Source organism: Mustela nivalis (assembly GCF_964662115.1).
Source record: "Mustela nivalis genome assembly, chromosome: 5".
Taxonomy (NCBI): Eukaryota; Metazoa; Chordata; class Mammalia; order Carnivora; family Mustelidae; genus Mustela; species Mustela nivalis.
In genome coordinates, this window is record NC_139024.1 from 111,727,981 (window position 1) to 111,745,621 (window position 17,641).

A 17,641-nucleotide genomic window follows, 5' to 3' on the forward strand; every position below is an offset into this window, starting at 1 on the left:
ATGTTGGGTTGACAAAATAGGACAAATGTCTTCCGTGTGCATTCCATCGTTTCTCTTACCGCAGCACACAACTCACCATCCGTTGGCCAGTTTATAAATGTCCATAAAACTGTGGCTAGCCTTCATGCATTTCCAAGTAACATCTAAATGACTTTCCAATGATCTATTTTGAATTATTTATGCCTTCACTTTCTTCTGTTTGCACATCCTAGATCTAATCATGGAAAATGACCATATTATAACCATGTATCACACAATACTTTGGCATCATATTTCTTTATTTGCAAATGCTTCTTCAGCATTGGTCTTCAGTTTACTACTGTGCCAAGTGCTGTGGGGGCTAGAGGGGTCCTGGGTAACATGTGATGATTGCTTTCTAGCTGCTTAGCATTGAATGTAGGAAACATAATTTGAAATAAATAATATAAAATAATAGAATATAAAGCATATTTTAAAAGTACATTATGTATGTGGGGGGGCTAGCCTGGCTGAGAGCTTCACTTGTGCTGACGTAAGGAGCTATGTGCAATGTGTCATTTAAATATGGGAGGAAATATTTTTGATCCAGGGAAGAGACTTGTGCTGTGGTCACTAGGTGAGTTTTGCCCAGCCTATGTTACTCTAAATTATAATTTTTGCTATTCGTTTATTCCAAAAGGTAGGACAGAGATTGATTTAGACTCTCTCTCCTTCCGTGTATAGTACAGAGATTTCGTCCTGGGGCTATTCCCTTTGGCCACAGTCCCTCTGAGCAGCTTTGCAGGGAGGTGCTGCCGTTCTGTCCTTTTTTAAAGGCACAGGCCTGACCCTCCTGTCTCCTGCTATCTTTCCACTGCTAATGTCACAAGATGCCTCTGGCAGCATAAATAACTTTATTACGAAGCTGTAAAGTAGAACAAGTTATTAATATTGTATGAATTGCATTCTATTCTTTTTTTTTTTTTTTTCCTCTAATGGAGGGGAGATCTTACCAGAGTCTAGAAAATGTATCCTTGAAACTGCTGAGTAGCATGTATTGAATGAAATGAGTTAGGAAGCTCCATCACCACTGGAAATTCTGATTGGAAGCTGGTTTTAATAGGTTCAGGTTTCCTTCTGAGATGCTCATTTTCTTCAGGAATTCCACGATTATGGCAGCCTACCTCTCAGTGGTAGCTACAAGGAATTGGATTTTACTGTGCAGCGTAAACAGATCGGGATCGATGAGATGACATTCTGAGCATTATCAAGAGGCTTGTGGACTGCTTTGTTGTGAGAGGTAATTGACACTGAAAGCTTTTGAAAATTGAGGTTTACAGGAGCAGGCCCAAGTCAATGATGTTTTGTTTCATCTGAGGTGTTTGAGTAAGACATTAGTTGGCGGGTGCTAATACCACTTTGTGAAGCTCAAGTTTAGGCAAGACATTAACCTCCTCTACAGCAAGCAGAAGTTTTATCCTTTAGAAAGGATAAAAATAAAATTCCCTCCAGATCAGTGCAATTACTCTGTGAGGAAGAAAGGGATCTGCGGATATCACAGACTGTGCCTCGTTTGATAAAGGTTTATTTATTTCCCTTGGGCCATTAATAACCACATGTTAAATTTTCTCCCTCCTTGATTTGAGCCTATCCTTCATGGTAAGTTAATTTTTTTTTAAAGATTTTATTTATTTATTTGACAAAGAACACAAGTAGACAGAGAGTCAGGCAGAGAGAGAGGGGGAAGCAGGTTCCCCACTGAGCAGAGTCCATGAGGGGCTCCATTCCATGACCTGAGCCCAAGGCAGAGGCTTAATCCACTGAGCTACTTAGGCGCCCCATTGTAAGTTAATTTAAAAAACACAACCCTCTGAAAAGACTCAGGATGCTAGGTTCTAGTCCTGAATTTTCTACCAGCTGACATGATTGTCAGCTTTTTTGTCGCAGGGACAGGAAACACTCATATTATTGATTTGCATAATATTGATTTCCCCATGGGGTTTCCTGAGTGTGCAATTCCTGACTCACTTTCCCGGGAATAGACCGACACACTTCCCTCCCACTACCCACATGTCACTATTTTATTAGTAGCAACAAACGATTGTGATACACTTCCAAACGATTGTGGCCTCCCAGGTATCTTGACATCTGGCTGAGATCTGCGGCACTCCCGGTTCAGCTGACAGAGTGTGAATGGCTTCATTTCCTTGTGCTTTATTTTCCCTACAAGTGGGCCCCTTTCAGTTCTGAAATTTTACAAGCGCTCTCAATGAGCAATCACCAAGCCAAACAAGGACTCTTTGTATCTTTATATTGTGCTAACAGAAGACATTGCCTCACTTAGTCAGAGTTCTTCCAACACCGAATTCTAAATTTGACAATGGCACAGAGCTGTGATTTAGGCGCTGTTACACTCACTGGCATTGGACAGGGTTATAGCTACTCCCTTGAAAACATTCTAACTTCCTTTAATGTGCATGTTGGACCCATTAACCATTTATGCATAATGGAAACAAGTATATTATGGTGTTAAGTGTTAGTGTGGTAGAAGCAAACAATTTACATTTGCAATTAATTCCAGCCATCAGGGCACAAGCCTGTCAGTTCCAGGAGAGCCTGGCCTTCGGTCTGGTCTGTCCGAGGTTCTGGCACAGAGGAGATGTCTAATGACATTTGTTGAGTCAACTAGCAACTTCCACAATAATGAAGACATATGAAGTAGTGGTGTCTTTTGTTTTTTGTATTACTAGACTCTTTTTGCCTGCTGGGGACAGAAACCCAGCTTGCCTGAAGGTAAGCATAAAGAAAAGATGCTGTTGTGTGAGTGCTCCTAGAATGGAAGCGGGGTGCCCGTCCTCAGGTGTAGTACGCTGGGACCCAAATCAAAGGCTTTCTGTTTCTCTGTCTTACATTCTTGATTCGTTCCGGCTTCTTTTACAAGGTGACTCATGGCCACAGGTAGTGCCTGGGTTCACATTTCAATTTTCCCTTCAGAAGGGAGCCACCTTCTTCCTTAGCTTGTCAGGCTCCAGGTTTTTACCCAGTGTTTGTTGCAAAGGTTAGGGGCTGGACAGGGTTCAGCCCATGGTCTTTTATCACGGATTTGTTAGTTCCTGTTGAAAAGCAGAATAAAGAAGGGAAAGCTTTTTAAAAGGGTATTTCTTGAACATCTTATTTTAATGAATTAATTTGCCAGTCTTTTGATGTAAAGCCAGGACCTTTTTTTTAAAAAAAAAAAAAACAAACAAACTCCGGGACTATTGTTTGGAGCTCTACCTTGCTCCTGAAACACACACACACAGAAACACACACACACACACACACACACACACACATACAGATCTTCATGCAGCTTTTCAACTGTGATTTCTTTAAGATGAAGAAAAGACTTAGAGATATGTGCAATCAGTCTGAATGTAGAATCCTTCTAAATGTTTAAGATTCCCCCCTCATTGTGTATAGTGCTTTCCCCCATGATTTGTTTGGGGTGTGTGTGTGTGTGTGTGTGTGTGTGTCTGTAATTCGTCTCTATTTCCCCCAAAACTTTTGGGATACATTGGACAAAAATAGAACTTTCATTCTGCTGCACTCATTCATTGTTTGTTCAATATCTAATGAAATTACATACTTTTAATAACTATCAAAACGGGCATATACATGTGGGAATAAACGCAAGTGACTCTCAGTGTTTTAAATGTTTACCTTTCATACATTAAAATCATTAACACACACAAAAACAGATATTCAAAAGAAATCACAGGATTTATTTAAAAAAAATATATCCAGGTAGTATAGACCTAGATGGGGTATATTAAAAATCGTATGATGAGGGGCACCTGGGTGGCTCAGTGGGTTAAGCCTCTGCCTTTGGCTCAGGTCATGATCTCAGGGTTCTGGGATTGAGCCCCACATCGGGGTCTCTGCTCAGTGGAGCCTGCTTCCTCCTCACTCTCTACCTGCCTCTCTCCCTACTTGTGATCTCTGTCTGTCAAATACATAAATAAAATCTTTAAAAAAAATCATATGACAAACCCTTGAATGATGAATATCTTGTCAGTGTATATATGTGACTGTGTAGTATCATCTGGAGATAATGCAAAAGCTTAGCTTTGAAGTGGCTATTTATGTTTCACCGTAGCCAAATGGCTTTCCTCCATGCGTGTCTTCTGGCTCATATGCACCTGAAGCATGGTATATGAAAGCGATTTCAAATTGAAAATTGCTGGGCATGGATGTAATTTAGGGTATCTTTTAAAGAACCACATTAACCAAGCAATAATGAAAGATAAGCGAGAAATAATTAAAGGGCTTAAAGCTGTGCTAAAAAGTTAGGAATAAACATAACAGAGAACACAGTAGTTCTCCTCTCTAAGAAAAGCTATTGACCATCACAAGCCAATACTGTATTTTCCCATTTTTTTATATCATTTTCTTATAAGACTGTGATGCTCTCCTAAAAGCATTGAATTATTGTGTACTCATCAGACTGGATAACAAATACTGAAAAATACCCTTAGTTGAGTTACTTGGGATGTGGAATGATTTGGCCTTAAAGATAAAATTTTGGCTTAGGTTGAATATGAAAAATGTTCAAGAAAATACTCAACATAGGAGCTTTGCACAAATTCTGATCTAGATAAAGTATCCTAGACTCTCACAGTTTCTGCTGTTCTTCTGCAAGCTTCCAGCATCATCTTTCACTCTGACATAATCTACAAGGGATTTGGCCAGCTTTGTCTCTCCCTATGGCGCCGTATCTCTACCCTAGCAGATACGGCTCATGGTGATAGATGTCATACAGACAGCATGAACATAAAAAGGTGTGGCATCTCAAAGAAAAGAATAGGCAGAGAGATGCTATCTGTCAAAGAATGTGATGATCAAGTCTATTTTCTTATAGTTGTTAATAACGCCACACTTTCTAAAGAAAAAAAGGAGTATACTTTAAGAGACATGATCATGGAGGATACTCCTTAATTGAAGGAAGTATATTTGGCAGTAAGTCATGATGGATTTTTAAGAGTGGTGAACGCTACTATAATGAACACCCATAAGCTGGAAGAAATCATGAGGTAGTTGACAGCTTTTCAAGCATCCGAAACTATCCTTTTAGCCCTGAGCCATACTTTGATTCTTTCAGGGCTGGCCACGCACTGACAGGGCTAACATGTTGAGTCTCAACACAACTGACTGAATGGATTAAGGGAAATTTAGAAATATGCTTGATATTTCTAGGAATCATGCAAATGCAAAACTTTTGAAATTTTTTTTAACTTATTGTGATGAGTTTACTTTCCATATGGAATTAAAAGATCTAATTTAAATAATTAGATAATAGGATTACAATTCAATTATTGATCAATAACATGACAGAATTTAAAAAGCCAGTGCAAAATGGTAGACGGAATAGAGGTAATGAAATGCAAAGGTCAAACTTTTAGATCTTTGCATTAATGATTAGACTCAGATGTCTGAATGGGCCCTGAGGTGATTGTTTATTTGGCCTTGTTTAAGAGATGCCGTTGTGAGCTAAAGTTTATGTGACCTTTCTCCATTTACAACTTGTCCAGTTTGGAGTTTATGAGTTTCTAGTTCTGCCCAGTTTATCAAAGGGTTAATTGAATTTAAATTAAAAAAAGAAAAAAAAAAGAGAGAATGTATCTTCTTTGTTTACTGAACTCATGAAAGGATCATGAATGGAATGGAATGGAATGGAATGGTGTGAATGGAATTATAAATAAACATCTTGTTTCTACTTTTTCTAAGTTGTTTTACTTGAGATAAACTCTACATTATATTATGTGTGGCTACTGCCATTTATCAACACTCATTTTACATGTACTAATCTATTTTTAAGTGAAGGTAGAAGTTCACCAGGGGCAATATTTTTACTCACAGTAAGAAATGTATATCAATGTATATAAATATAAATGTATAATATAAACATATTTATAGAAACATCTCTAGATGTTATATAAATATTTTTCACATGTATTACTTATATATATAATACTTATATATAAATTATATAAATATACATATGAAATAAAAGTCTCACAAAACAAACTTTATTCTTACTACTAGTAATGCTTTTTGACCACTTTCAGGAACCTCTGTGGTGTGTGGGTTCCCAAATCAGGGTGTCAGCACCATCCTGTTAGTTCAATCTCATACAATTCTGCAAAAGAAATGCTGTGCCAATAAGCAAGAGTAATTCCACTCCAGTGCATGGGGGGAGGGGCCAAGAACACTATCCTATGATCTATTTTACCTGTTATTTCACAATTTTTTAAAAAGATTTTATTTATTTATTTGAAAGACAGAGATCACAAGTAGGCAGAGAGGCAGGCAGAGAGAGAGGAAGGGAAGCAGATTCCCTGCTGAGCAGAGAGCTCTATCCCAGGACCCTGGGATCATGACCTGAGCCGAAGGCAGAGGCTTCAACCCATTGAGCCCTCCAGGCGCCCCTATTTCACAATTTTTTTAAAATGTCTAGTGACTCTCTAGATTGACAATCCACAATCTTTTTTGCCTTTCTCTCTCTTCATTTGATGTCCTGAAGGAGAGAATTTGATCAGCTCAATTTAAATAAAGGGCTTATGCCTGCACTAATCAGCTGCAGACGAAGAGAAAAATATCCTTTTTTAAAAACGTATTTATTTTATTTAAATTCAATTAGCCAACATATAGTACATCATTATTTTCAGAGGCAGAGTTCAGTTATTTGTCAGTTCTGTATACCAGCCAGTGCCCATCACATCACATGCCCTCCTTACAGCCTGGCACCCAGTGAGCCCATCCTCCTACTCTCTTCCCCTCCCCCAACCCTCAGTGGGTTTCCCAGAGTCAAGAGTCCCTCATGGTTTGTCTCCTTTTCTGATTTCTCCTCCCATTCCATTTTCCCTCCCTTCCCCCATGATCCTCTGCGCTGTTTCTTATATCCCACATGTGAATGAAACCATATGATAATTGTCTTCCTTCGAGTGACTTATTTCGCTCCACATAATCCCCTCCAGTTCCAACCATGTTGATGTACATGGTAAGATTTCATCCTTTCTGATGAATGAGTAATATTTCATTGTGTGTGTGTATGTGTGTGTGTGGATAGATAGATAGATGATCGATAGACATCTTCTTTATCCATTCATCTGTCGATGGACAACTCAGCTTTTCCTACAGTTTGGCTATTGCGGAAATTGCTGAGAAGAGAATAGGATCCTGTTGTTCCAGGTATGATCATTTTCTATCCCAAACTTTCTGCATCAAGGGATTAATTGCAGAAGGTGGAGATTCTGTGAGTCAAGCAGTCACCCTAGTTAGCATGCATTTAAGATATCAATACCCTTGGGATTTTGGACCCCTCCTCTCAGTTCCTTCAGGGATCTAGGCCAGGATACATTGACAAGTAGGGATTATTATCTGATTTTACTGGAGGAGGATCCAAGAAATAAAGGGTGAATGATTTACTCAGAGTTCCAGGGAGACTCTATGGAAGAGTCAAGCATAGATCCATGTCTTCTTACTTCTAGTTTATGGCGGTATGTTGCTTGTTCAACACAGTGGGCTTAGAAACCTTATTGTCATTACAACTGCTTTGTTCATGTCATTCCTTCAAAAAAGCAAAAACAAAACAAAACAAAACCTTACATATTTTCATTAGAATGATGCTCTTCAGAAAGTTATGTTCCCTGCTATGTATTTTATGCAATGTTATAATGGGTTCTTTGATCATTCGCTCTGGTACTCATATAAGTCTAGCAGTCCATAATTTCCTGTGACACTCCCTTTTTTTTTATTAGATAGCGAAAACATTTCCCTTCTTTCATCTTTAGATGTGTTTTGTGTGTCCTTTATAATTTCTCAGTAAGATTGAACAGTGGTTCTGTGGTGACAGCAGTAAAGCAATTTGCGATCCTTCAAAAAGATGCCGGGCAAGTAAAAATTATTACTCTGTGTTAACAAAGTAACATATGACACCTAATATATTTTACTCTGATCCTCCATGTCCTTAACTCTGGCTTTTTCAGAATTATGTCTATGAAAGTATATTTTTAAAATGTGCAGTAGACATTGATCAAACTGGAAGCAAAGTTTTTTTGTTTTTCTTTTCTCTTTCTTTTTAAAAAATTTAAGCCAGCAGTGTTATGCTGATGGGCATTCTGGGGAGCATTCAGGGCTATTGGTTGAGGACATTGGTACCCCAAGCTGAGGATTCTGTAACCCTTTCCAAGTCTCTGTCAGGAACCTGGCATAAAGATTTCTTAGTAAATATGTAACACTCAGACAAGAGTCCACACTTGGTCTTAATCATTATGATGGCCATCTTATACTTGCTGACTATCCCATTAAATCTCTACACTGAAAAATGAAACAAGATGAAACCAGAGAGAGACAAACCATAAGAGAGTCTTAATCTCAGGAAACAAACTGCAAGTTGCTGGGGGTGGGGGGTAGGGATAAGGTGGCTGGGTTGTGGACATTAGGGAGTGTATGTGCTATGGTGAGTGCTGTGAATTGTGTTAAGACTGACGATTCACAGACCTGTACCCCTAAAGCAAATAAAACAGTATATGTTAACAACAACAACAACAAAAACAGAAATAAAAGTCATGTTTTAAAAGTGCATGTGTTTGTGCACATGTGTGTGCACAGGTGTGTGTGTGTGTGTGTGTGTGTTTCAGAACAGATGTTTTAATTCAGAATGTAGATGACTACTTTTTTCAAAAAGAAAAGTATCCAGTAGGGAAAGAAATATAAATAAGGAACTCAGCTAGTGGTCAGGAAGGAACTTAGCCGGAGGTAACAAATCTGTTTTGGGAGAAGTTAGTATCTGATTATCATCAACGTGGGGAATCTCTGGTTTCGCTTCAAAAGCCTGAGCTCAGTTTTTAACACTCCTCTGACGTTTATTCCCACTACCTGGCTCTCATGGAGAGAGCTTCAGAGATTCAGTATTTTCTAAGATTTCCTAGATTTAATTCTCCCTTCCCCCTTGGTGACTGAAAAAGACTGCAAACTATACACCTGCTGCCCTTCCCCACCCCACCTCTGACAAAATCTCCTCTCGTAGTTTTCCAAGAATGAACCTAAGGTGCTTCCTAAAATTATCATTCAATACTATCTGGAACTGAGAAGTCAACGGTACTGAGCAAGACATTTTCTGCCAAGGCAAGGGCAAAATATATTCAAAGAACATTTAAGGGCAGAGGGAGAGAGTCCTGTATCCACCCCATCTTAAGCCTTTGCTGCTCATGGATTTACTCTTCCTTCAGGGAAACTTGTTTTCCCCTCCAAGGACCTGCTTGTTCTAGCCTAACAGTGGACTGTAGGGCTGTTCTGTGGATCTGCTAGTTTTCTCTGCAGAAGCTTTCCTCTTCCCATTTAAAGGGCTGTTTGTTTATTAGAGAGAGGGAGTGAGAAGGGAAGGGGCAGAGGGAGATGGAGACAGAGAATCTCAAGCCGACTCGGAGCTGAATGCAGAGCCTGACACGGGGCCTGAGCTCACGACTCTGGGATCATGATCTGAGCAGAAACCAAGAGTTAGATGCTTAACCGACAGAGCCACCCTCATGCCCCTCTTTTTCACATTTAAAATGAGCATAGAAACAGCAAACAGCATAAGCCCACATGGGGAAGAATTCAGAGTGCCTGGCTAAAGTTGCTAGTAGTGGAGCACAGAAGTCTGGGGTGTCTAGGAAGATTATTTATCCCAATTTACCACAAACATTCCACTAGATTCAGGGGAAAAGTGATTACCTTCCTGCAGAGAACTCTCTGGTGTTTCAGTGACACATACTTGATTGTTCCCCAGGGTGGGGCAGGAATATCTCCCTTAGGAAGCCATTACTTCCAGGTTGAGCTATCAACAAACCATTTCCTGTCTTTGGTCTAATTAAACTATACACATTTGGGGGGGGTATAAAATAGAGATGCTGACATGTCAGCATTTATGCTGCTGACACAAATGTTCTGTGCATAGTTGATGTAAATGGTGCTGACATAAACCTTCTCCTTGAGAACAGATGCTAGAGGGGCTTTTTTTGCTATCTTCCAGTGGATTGACTTTAAGCATTGTCTGGGCTTAGAGTTGAAGCTTCTACTACTGATATTCAGTCCTCTGCTATGATAGATTAACCTATTGATTATTCAATTACTTACTTCTTTTATGCCAATAACTTCTTAAATTAGAGCATGACTTCTATTAAAGTTCAGGATTAGAAGAAGAATGCAGTACTGATTATCTTTGTGTCAGTGTCTTAGTTTGCAGGGCTTTAAAGATGACATTTAGTTCCAGGTAGCAAATAGAGGCATGATTGTTTATTGTATAAAATAAGTTACATTGTAATACAGATTTCATGTTAATAGGACTTTTGAAGTGTTGCATTACCTGAGAGTTGCCACTGGTGAGAATTTTCTAGAAGATTGTGATGAAAGCTGTAGATCTTCTTCAGGGTCAATTACATACACACTCAATATAATACAGACAAATTCAAGGAGCTCAGGAACTCCTAAAGCTGCTTATGAACCCAAGGTCAAGAACCTCCTTCATTGGTTCCACTGGTGAGAGATGGCATTTGCCACCTACATTTGGGGATACAGTATCCCCAAGAAGGCTTTCAAAAGATGGATGCCAGGGTGGTTCAGCCGCTTAAGTGCCTTCCTTTGGCTCAGGTCATGATCCCAGGATCCTGGGATCGATTCCCACATCAAGTCCCACATCAGGGTCTCTGCTTATCAGGGAGCCTTGCCTCTTCCTCTGCCCCTTCCCCTGGTTTCTGTGCTCTCTCTCTCTTGCAAAAATAAAAAAATAAAATCTTAAAAAAGAGATCACACCTTTATCCATAGTATCTTTTTATAATATTGATACTCAAGAATTTTGTGAGTTATGCTCTACTGACTATTGGAGGTGAATGAGTTCAAGTCCTCCAAAAAGCTAGTGTCAAGGCAGGATGAGAGGTGCCAAAGTCTCATCCAGGCCCACTAGGAGTCCCCAAGCAGTTTGCCCATTAGAAGAGTTGAGCACTGGGCTGGCTGGCCTGTCTCTCGTAGCCCTGCCTGCCGCAGCCCTGCCTGGGAGAAGTCTGGGGGAAGCAGGGCCTGGCTTTGAGTGCTGCGGCAGACTCAGGGATGTAGCGCCTGGAGGCCATGGGGCAAACATGGTCCCCACACAGGAACTCTTGAAAGGGGGTCTAGGCCGTGGTCTTCATGGGCACCACATGGAGATAAGAGGGTCTTTGTAAGTACAGAAGTGCAAGTTCTTCTCTTTTCTCCCACTTCCTTACATTTTGATAGCTGCTACTCTTTGGTCAGGGTGATTCTGCCAGCCAAAGTGTACACAGGGACAGGTGATGTGATATTGTAAACTTGTGACTTGGTTTCTTGCCTCCCTATAACACCTAGCTGCGGGAATTGTTCAGCAAGGGGTGGGGTGGGCAAGATCATAATCTGCAGAGATTAAATACATCACCTTTTTACCACGACCTTCACCAACATTCAGCAACAACATTCCTGTTAAATAGGAAGGGACTGTAGAATTAAAAATTGCTGTTGAAGGGTAGAGCCCAGGATCCTCACAGAGTCTGACAGAAGCCATGCTAAATCCAGGGTCTCTGTGGTCTCAGTGGGATTCGGTCCAAAGATTGGTGTCCAGTTTTTTCTTTTTCCCCCACTCCCCCAACCAACCCAGTGGCCTCTCGGCGGGCCCTTTGGTTTCACTTGGACAAAAGACTCCTGGAGGCTTCCCTTCCCTAACCTGTAGAGCAGAGCCAAGCTCCTCTCCCAGAGGACGGTGTTCTCCAGGGGAGGGAGCTATCGTGGAAGTGGGCTGGCAGGGAGAAGCGGGCAAAGAGATAAGGGAAAACGCTAACGTGAGGTCCTCTGTGGTAGGAAAGTGAAATGCTCCCAGGACTTGGGAATTTTTGAAAGTTCATTCACTCACCAAACAGATAGTCATGGGATAGTTACTTTGTTTCAGACACTGTTCTAAGTGCTTGGGACGCATAAGAGAACAAAATAAAAACCCCTGCCTTTTGGTAGCTTACATTCTAGCAGGGAGACTTTAATATGCACGTGAACAAAATACATAAATCAATTATAGCTAGATAAATATATTTCTATAAAGCACAGCTTTTCTTAAAATTGCTTTTCGGCAACAATTGCTTCATCTGCTATTACCAGAAGCGGAAGTCTCTTCCCTATGTTTTCTTTGCCCCTTTTAGGTTCTTTCATCTTGGCTTCCTGTTTCTTCTTCAGGGAAGGAAATACTTCCTTTCCAGAAGTCCATCAAATATAACTTCCGGAAAGTCACTGACAGAGAAAAATGACCCTGCTTGTATTGTTTAGTGAATATTTTTGATCTCTGCGAAGTCTGCTTTTTAACTCAATCTTAATACATTTCCCAAAACCAGTTCAGAAAATACATCAAAAACATAATTGGTTAAAACCAAACTGAAACTCACAGGTCTTTAGTTCTAAAATCAATGGCATTGGGGTGCCTGGGTGGCTCAGTGGGTTGAAGCCTCTGCTTTCAGCTCAGGTCATGATCTCAGGGTCCTGGGATTGAGCCCCACATCGAGCTTTCTGCTCAGCAGGGAGCCTGCTTTCCTTCCTCTCTCTGCCTACTTGTGATCTCTGTCTGTCAAATGAATTAAAAAAAAAAATTTTTTTTTTTTTTAAATCAATGCATTATCGCACGAAAGGCCGGCATGGCACTGGGTGAAGGCAGCCACAAGTCTCACTGATGATCTAAAATCCACAGATCTCCTCAGCAATAAATAGGGAATGGGACAATAAAAAGTACTCAGCTGTGAGGAAGGCTACATTAAACAACACAACCTGCAATCTAGAGAGACAGGAGGGAGCCACATGAGAAAGAATGACTTCGAGTGTGTAGCACTCACAGTTAAACCCTGACCGTATTTCCAGGCCCAGTCCTAGATCAGTGGAGCATACACAGTTCCAGCTGGATTTAAGGGGAGTCTTTCTGCTTTTCTTTTTTCTCTTTCTTTGCTTTTCTTTCTTCCTTTTCTTTTTCTTTTTTCATTTTTTTAAAAGATTTTATTTATTTATTTGATGGATAGAGCTCACAAGTAGACAGAGAAGCAGGCAGAGGGAGAGGAGGAAGCAGGCTCTTTTTTCTTTTCTTTCTTCCTTTCTTTTTCTCTTTCTCTTTGTGGAAGGGACTATTTAAGATCTTCTGGGTTCATCTTTAGGGAAAAACCAAAACTGAGTGGATTCATATTTAGAATTAAATGATACACTTTAAAAGACAATATGAATGAATCATCGAACTGTTTCCTCACCCTAACTCCAGGCCCATACATAGATTCTATTTCTAATTTTTTAAAGAAACAAAAATTATCTTAGTTGCTGTGGGCGGTTGACTTTAATGAAGCTCGATTAAGCCAACATTCAATTAAAAGACAATGTAGGTCACAACCAGAAATCATTTGCAGATTATATAGAAACATCCCTCGTCCCGGTTATGACCAGCATTCTCAAGAGCAGGTCATACTCCTGTCTTCCGTCCCTCTCTAATTCCATTCTGATGCCATCTTTGCTCCGCTGTTTGGTGAGGCTGCTCTCCTACAGTGGCTCTCCATCACTCCATCTCTGTCTCATTGTCAATGTTCTGAACTTGGACCTCCCCGGCTCTTTTCTTGGCTTCTGGGACATTCAGTTTCCTTAGATCTCTTCATTTGGCTTCTCACAGATTCCTTCACTGCCCTCCTCCTTTTTTTTTTTTTTTTTTTTAAGATTTTATTTATTTATTTGACAGACAGAGATCACAAGTAGGCAGAGAGGCTGACAGACAGAGAGGAGGAAGCAGGCTCCCTGCTGAGCAAAGAGCCTGATGCAGGGCTCGATCCCAGGACTCTGAGATCATGACCCGAGCCAAAGGCAGAGGCTTTTACCCACTGAGCCACCCAGGTGCCCCACACTGTCGTCCTTCTTTTCTTTATTTCTTAGAGGCGGAAGCCCCAGATCCAGTCTTCAGTGCCCTTCTCATCAATGGCATCCACTCCATAGGTTCCACTGCTGTGCTGTAAGCCCTGAACTTTTCTTAAAGTCTCAGCTCCAGATCTGAAAATACAACTACCCGGTAAGCACCTTAAAATGGGTGCCAAGTTCAAAGTCTGAAACAGTAATTCATTTTCTGTCCCCTTCCTGATCTCCATATATTTTCAGGATCATCTCTTTTTGTTCTCTCTGTCTCTTGGACTGGAAAACTTGGTCAGATCAACTTTGACTCATTTTCCTCTCTCATTCCCTACATTTAATCACTGGGCAACTTGAACCTATTCTATTTTCATAATTGTGAATTTCCATTCCCAATGCCACTTCCCATCATTAGGCTCATATGAGACTTTCTGTCTGGCTTATTATAATAGCCTTTTAACTGGAATCCTTTCTCTCTCTCCCCTTCTTTCTTTAAGAAATACTGATCTAGTCCTTAGACTGTGCAAACGTTGTGCTGGAAGCTTGGGAAAAAAACGCACAGAGCAGGCTCCCTCTGTGAGGAGCTCACAAAGCAGCGGGAAAGAAGGATGTGAACGATACTCACTTCCACATACTCTGATGAGCGCACACACAGGGATGGTGTGTAGGTGGCCCCGGGGGGGAGGGGGATTCTTTTTTCAGGAAGTGGGCAGAGGGCCCTACCAAAGGGGTTAACAGAGAAGGTGGCTTTGGAGCTGAGACGTGGGGAAGGATAGGATTTCACCAGATGGAGGGTCACGAGGAAGGGCATTCTGGGCCAAGGTAACAATGTGCCCAAACTCACAGAGACCTCAAGGTGTGTGGTATGTTTAGCAGTCTGATGTCATTGGAATGCAGATGGTGAGTTGGGCTGGACCGTGAAGTGCCTTGAATGAGGGATATGGGTTTTGTTCTATAGATACTTTGGAACTGTTGCTTTCATATCCCACATGTAACTAAATATGAAATTCTGAGTAGAACCAATAGACTGATGTATGAATCTAATATACTTTCTCCAATGTCACTGACTCTGTCTTCTATCTGCCCTTATTTTTGGGGGCTCTCAGCCAAGTTCCCCTTATCCAATCCTCAGTATTTGATTATCTTTTTCTTTTCTTATAGAAAACAAATGGGATTTGGCAATATAGGACAATATCAGGATCTATGTGCAAATTTCCTAGAAAATCTATACACACGCACAAACACACATACATATTTATTCCATTAAATTTTCACTATAGTTCTGTGAGAAATGTCCCTCTCTAGAAATTTTGCTTGCCTATTGTTTTTGGCTACTACAGAATGGAGAAATATTTCCTCATTGGTCTAGCCTCAAAAAACATTATGAGTGGTCCATGATTCCTGCCACTCATTCCTGCCCTAAGGGATATAATGAAAGGACAGAACACTTGTTCCTGAACCTGATATGAATAGGGAGCAAAGCCCCCTAGGTCTGGCTTTTTTAGGAAGAGTAAGCCATTCCTCCTTGGTGGGTCCCAGGCTGCTCAGAATTTTATAGTACTCCTCTTCTAGTAGGCAGAAGAATGCCAACACAAGGCTGCCACTACTGCCCTGAGTAGAAAATAAATTGAACTGCAGAACAATCCTTCATCAAGTTTCAAAATGTCCCTTGGTGTTTGAAAGTCTGTTTATTATTTATTATACAGAATCAAAATAGGCCTATCTTGGAAAAGGGAACATCCCTAATTTTGGAGAGATTTTTATTTTATTTTATTTATTTATTTTTTAAGATTTTTATTTATTTATTTGACACAGAGAGACAGAGAGAGAGAGGGATCACAAGGAGGTAGAGTCAGGCAGAGAGAGAGGAGGAAGCAGGCTCCCCACCGAGCAGAGAGCCGGATGTGGGACTCGAGCCCAGGACCCTGGGATCATGACCTGAGTCGAAGGCAGAGGCTTAACCCACTGAGCCACCCAGGCACCCCTTGGAGAGATTTTCAAACAGGCTCTCACTATACCTCACCCGGATCATTGTTCTGTAAACCCACTATCTCCTTGCTTGCTGTCCTTCTTCTGTTATTTTACATTCTACTCTCTGATTTTGCTGTTTTAAGTACGTATCTTCCACTTCATGTTTAAACATTCCAGTGTACTTGTTGTTGCTTATGGGATAAAGTCCAAAATAGTTTAGTTTGGCATACCTCTCTCCAACCTCATCAGCCATCTTGACTCAACAACAACAACATATGAAAGTTCTAGGAATAACACCCAACATATGCAGGAACTGTATAATTTGTGCCTCTATCATGCATTCTTGATGCAGTTAAGAGTTTGTTATGCTAAACAACCCACTCGGGAGCCTATAGATTGATTTCTGAAAGTCCCTAAATCTCCTGAAATGAATCTTACTCATTTTGAGTAAGAAATATATTAGAGCATTTTCTCAGGACGATAAGCTCCACATCTTCTGTAAGATTTTTAAGCAGGTCTTTACAATCTCATGGTTAAGAACCATGGTAAATCTTTTGAGAGCCTGGTCACTCAATAATCAAATATGATAGAATAATAAACAAAATAAGAATGATGACAGTATTTTAGTCAGATCATCAAGTACAGAACCTCATAATATAGAAACACAGAAGCCCTGGGAATTAGAATAACTTGCCTGGGAATATTTGCACACTGAATAATAGAATTTAGATTTAATGGTGTATTATCTTCTCTATTGTTTGCTGTTTCATATGTTTATGTTACCTTTTTCAACTATAGAAAGAATAGAAGAATAGATTAGAAGCTACTTGAAGGCAGAAGCCTTGTCTTGAGGTGATGATGATGATGATGATGATGATAAAGATAAGTTTGGAGGAAACTGATTAAATAACATGAGTAAGGGCACAGGCTAATTGTTAGTAAGCACAGAATCAAGATGTAAGAAATATATAGTGTTATGTATTGCTACTTCTTACATATTTAGAAAGTCTACCGCTTAAAAATCCAGATAATGAGAATTTATTTATTTAAATCAAGTACATTCAATATACTGGGCAATTTTCAAGTAAATGTGAGGGTTTTTTTTTTAGAATGAAATACTCTTGAAATGTTAGAATCATGGATTTGCAGATCTGAGAATCCTTCTGTTTTTCATGTTACTCACTTGATTTACGGATGATTAAAGAAAGAAACTGCCGTTTACCTGAGATATCTTTAATCAGGCTATGGGAAGCAGAGGAACTTGCTTTACATTTTTGTTTAACCTTTACCAGGTATTTCAAATCCTTTCATTGTCTGTTTTACTGATTTATAAAAGGGTATAGAAGAGGTTTTATTTTGCTAGAGAGCTAAAGTGCCCTCTCCTGGTTATTTTCTGTCATTACAGCCAAATATCAGTTAAGATACTTGATTTACTAGAAAAGTTAACCTTATAGAAACAAAAGCCATAAATTCATTCTCATAAAACTAAGTTAAAACTAGTGATTCTAATTATAAAAAAGGAAATTATAATTGACTTTTTCTGAAGCACTTACACATTTTATTATTTGATCTGCAAAGAAAATCCCAAGTACTTGCCTTAATCATTCTTTTGTCACTTATGTTTTGACCTTAAAAATGCAAATTCTACTTTATAAAGAACACTTTCAACTTTTAGCATTGGTTTTAATTTATTTTAGATAGCTGAATTTTTTTATGTTGACTAACACCTTTTTTTAAAAGGATAAATCCAGTAGATATATTTCCAAATGAAAGG

The 17,641-nt window shown here is 39.9% G+C and overlaps 1 long non-coding RNA gene across 1 annotated transcript in view; it reads right to left on the reverse strand.

Moving 5' to 3' along the window:
• Window positions 1–260: 260 nt before the first annotated feature.
• The window catches only part of LOC309864361, an 80,550-nt gene continuing 63,169 nt past the window's right edge, over window positions 261–17,641 (reverse strand). The window contains exon 2 of the long non-coding RNA XR_014311472.1: window positions 261–3,071. This is a non-coding gene — a long non-coding RNA (uncharacterized lncRNA). The remainder of the gene's footprint in view (window positions 3,072–17,641) is intronic.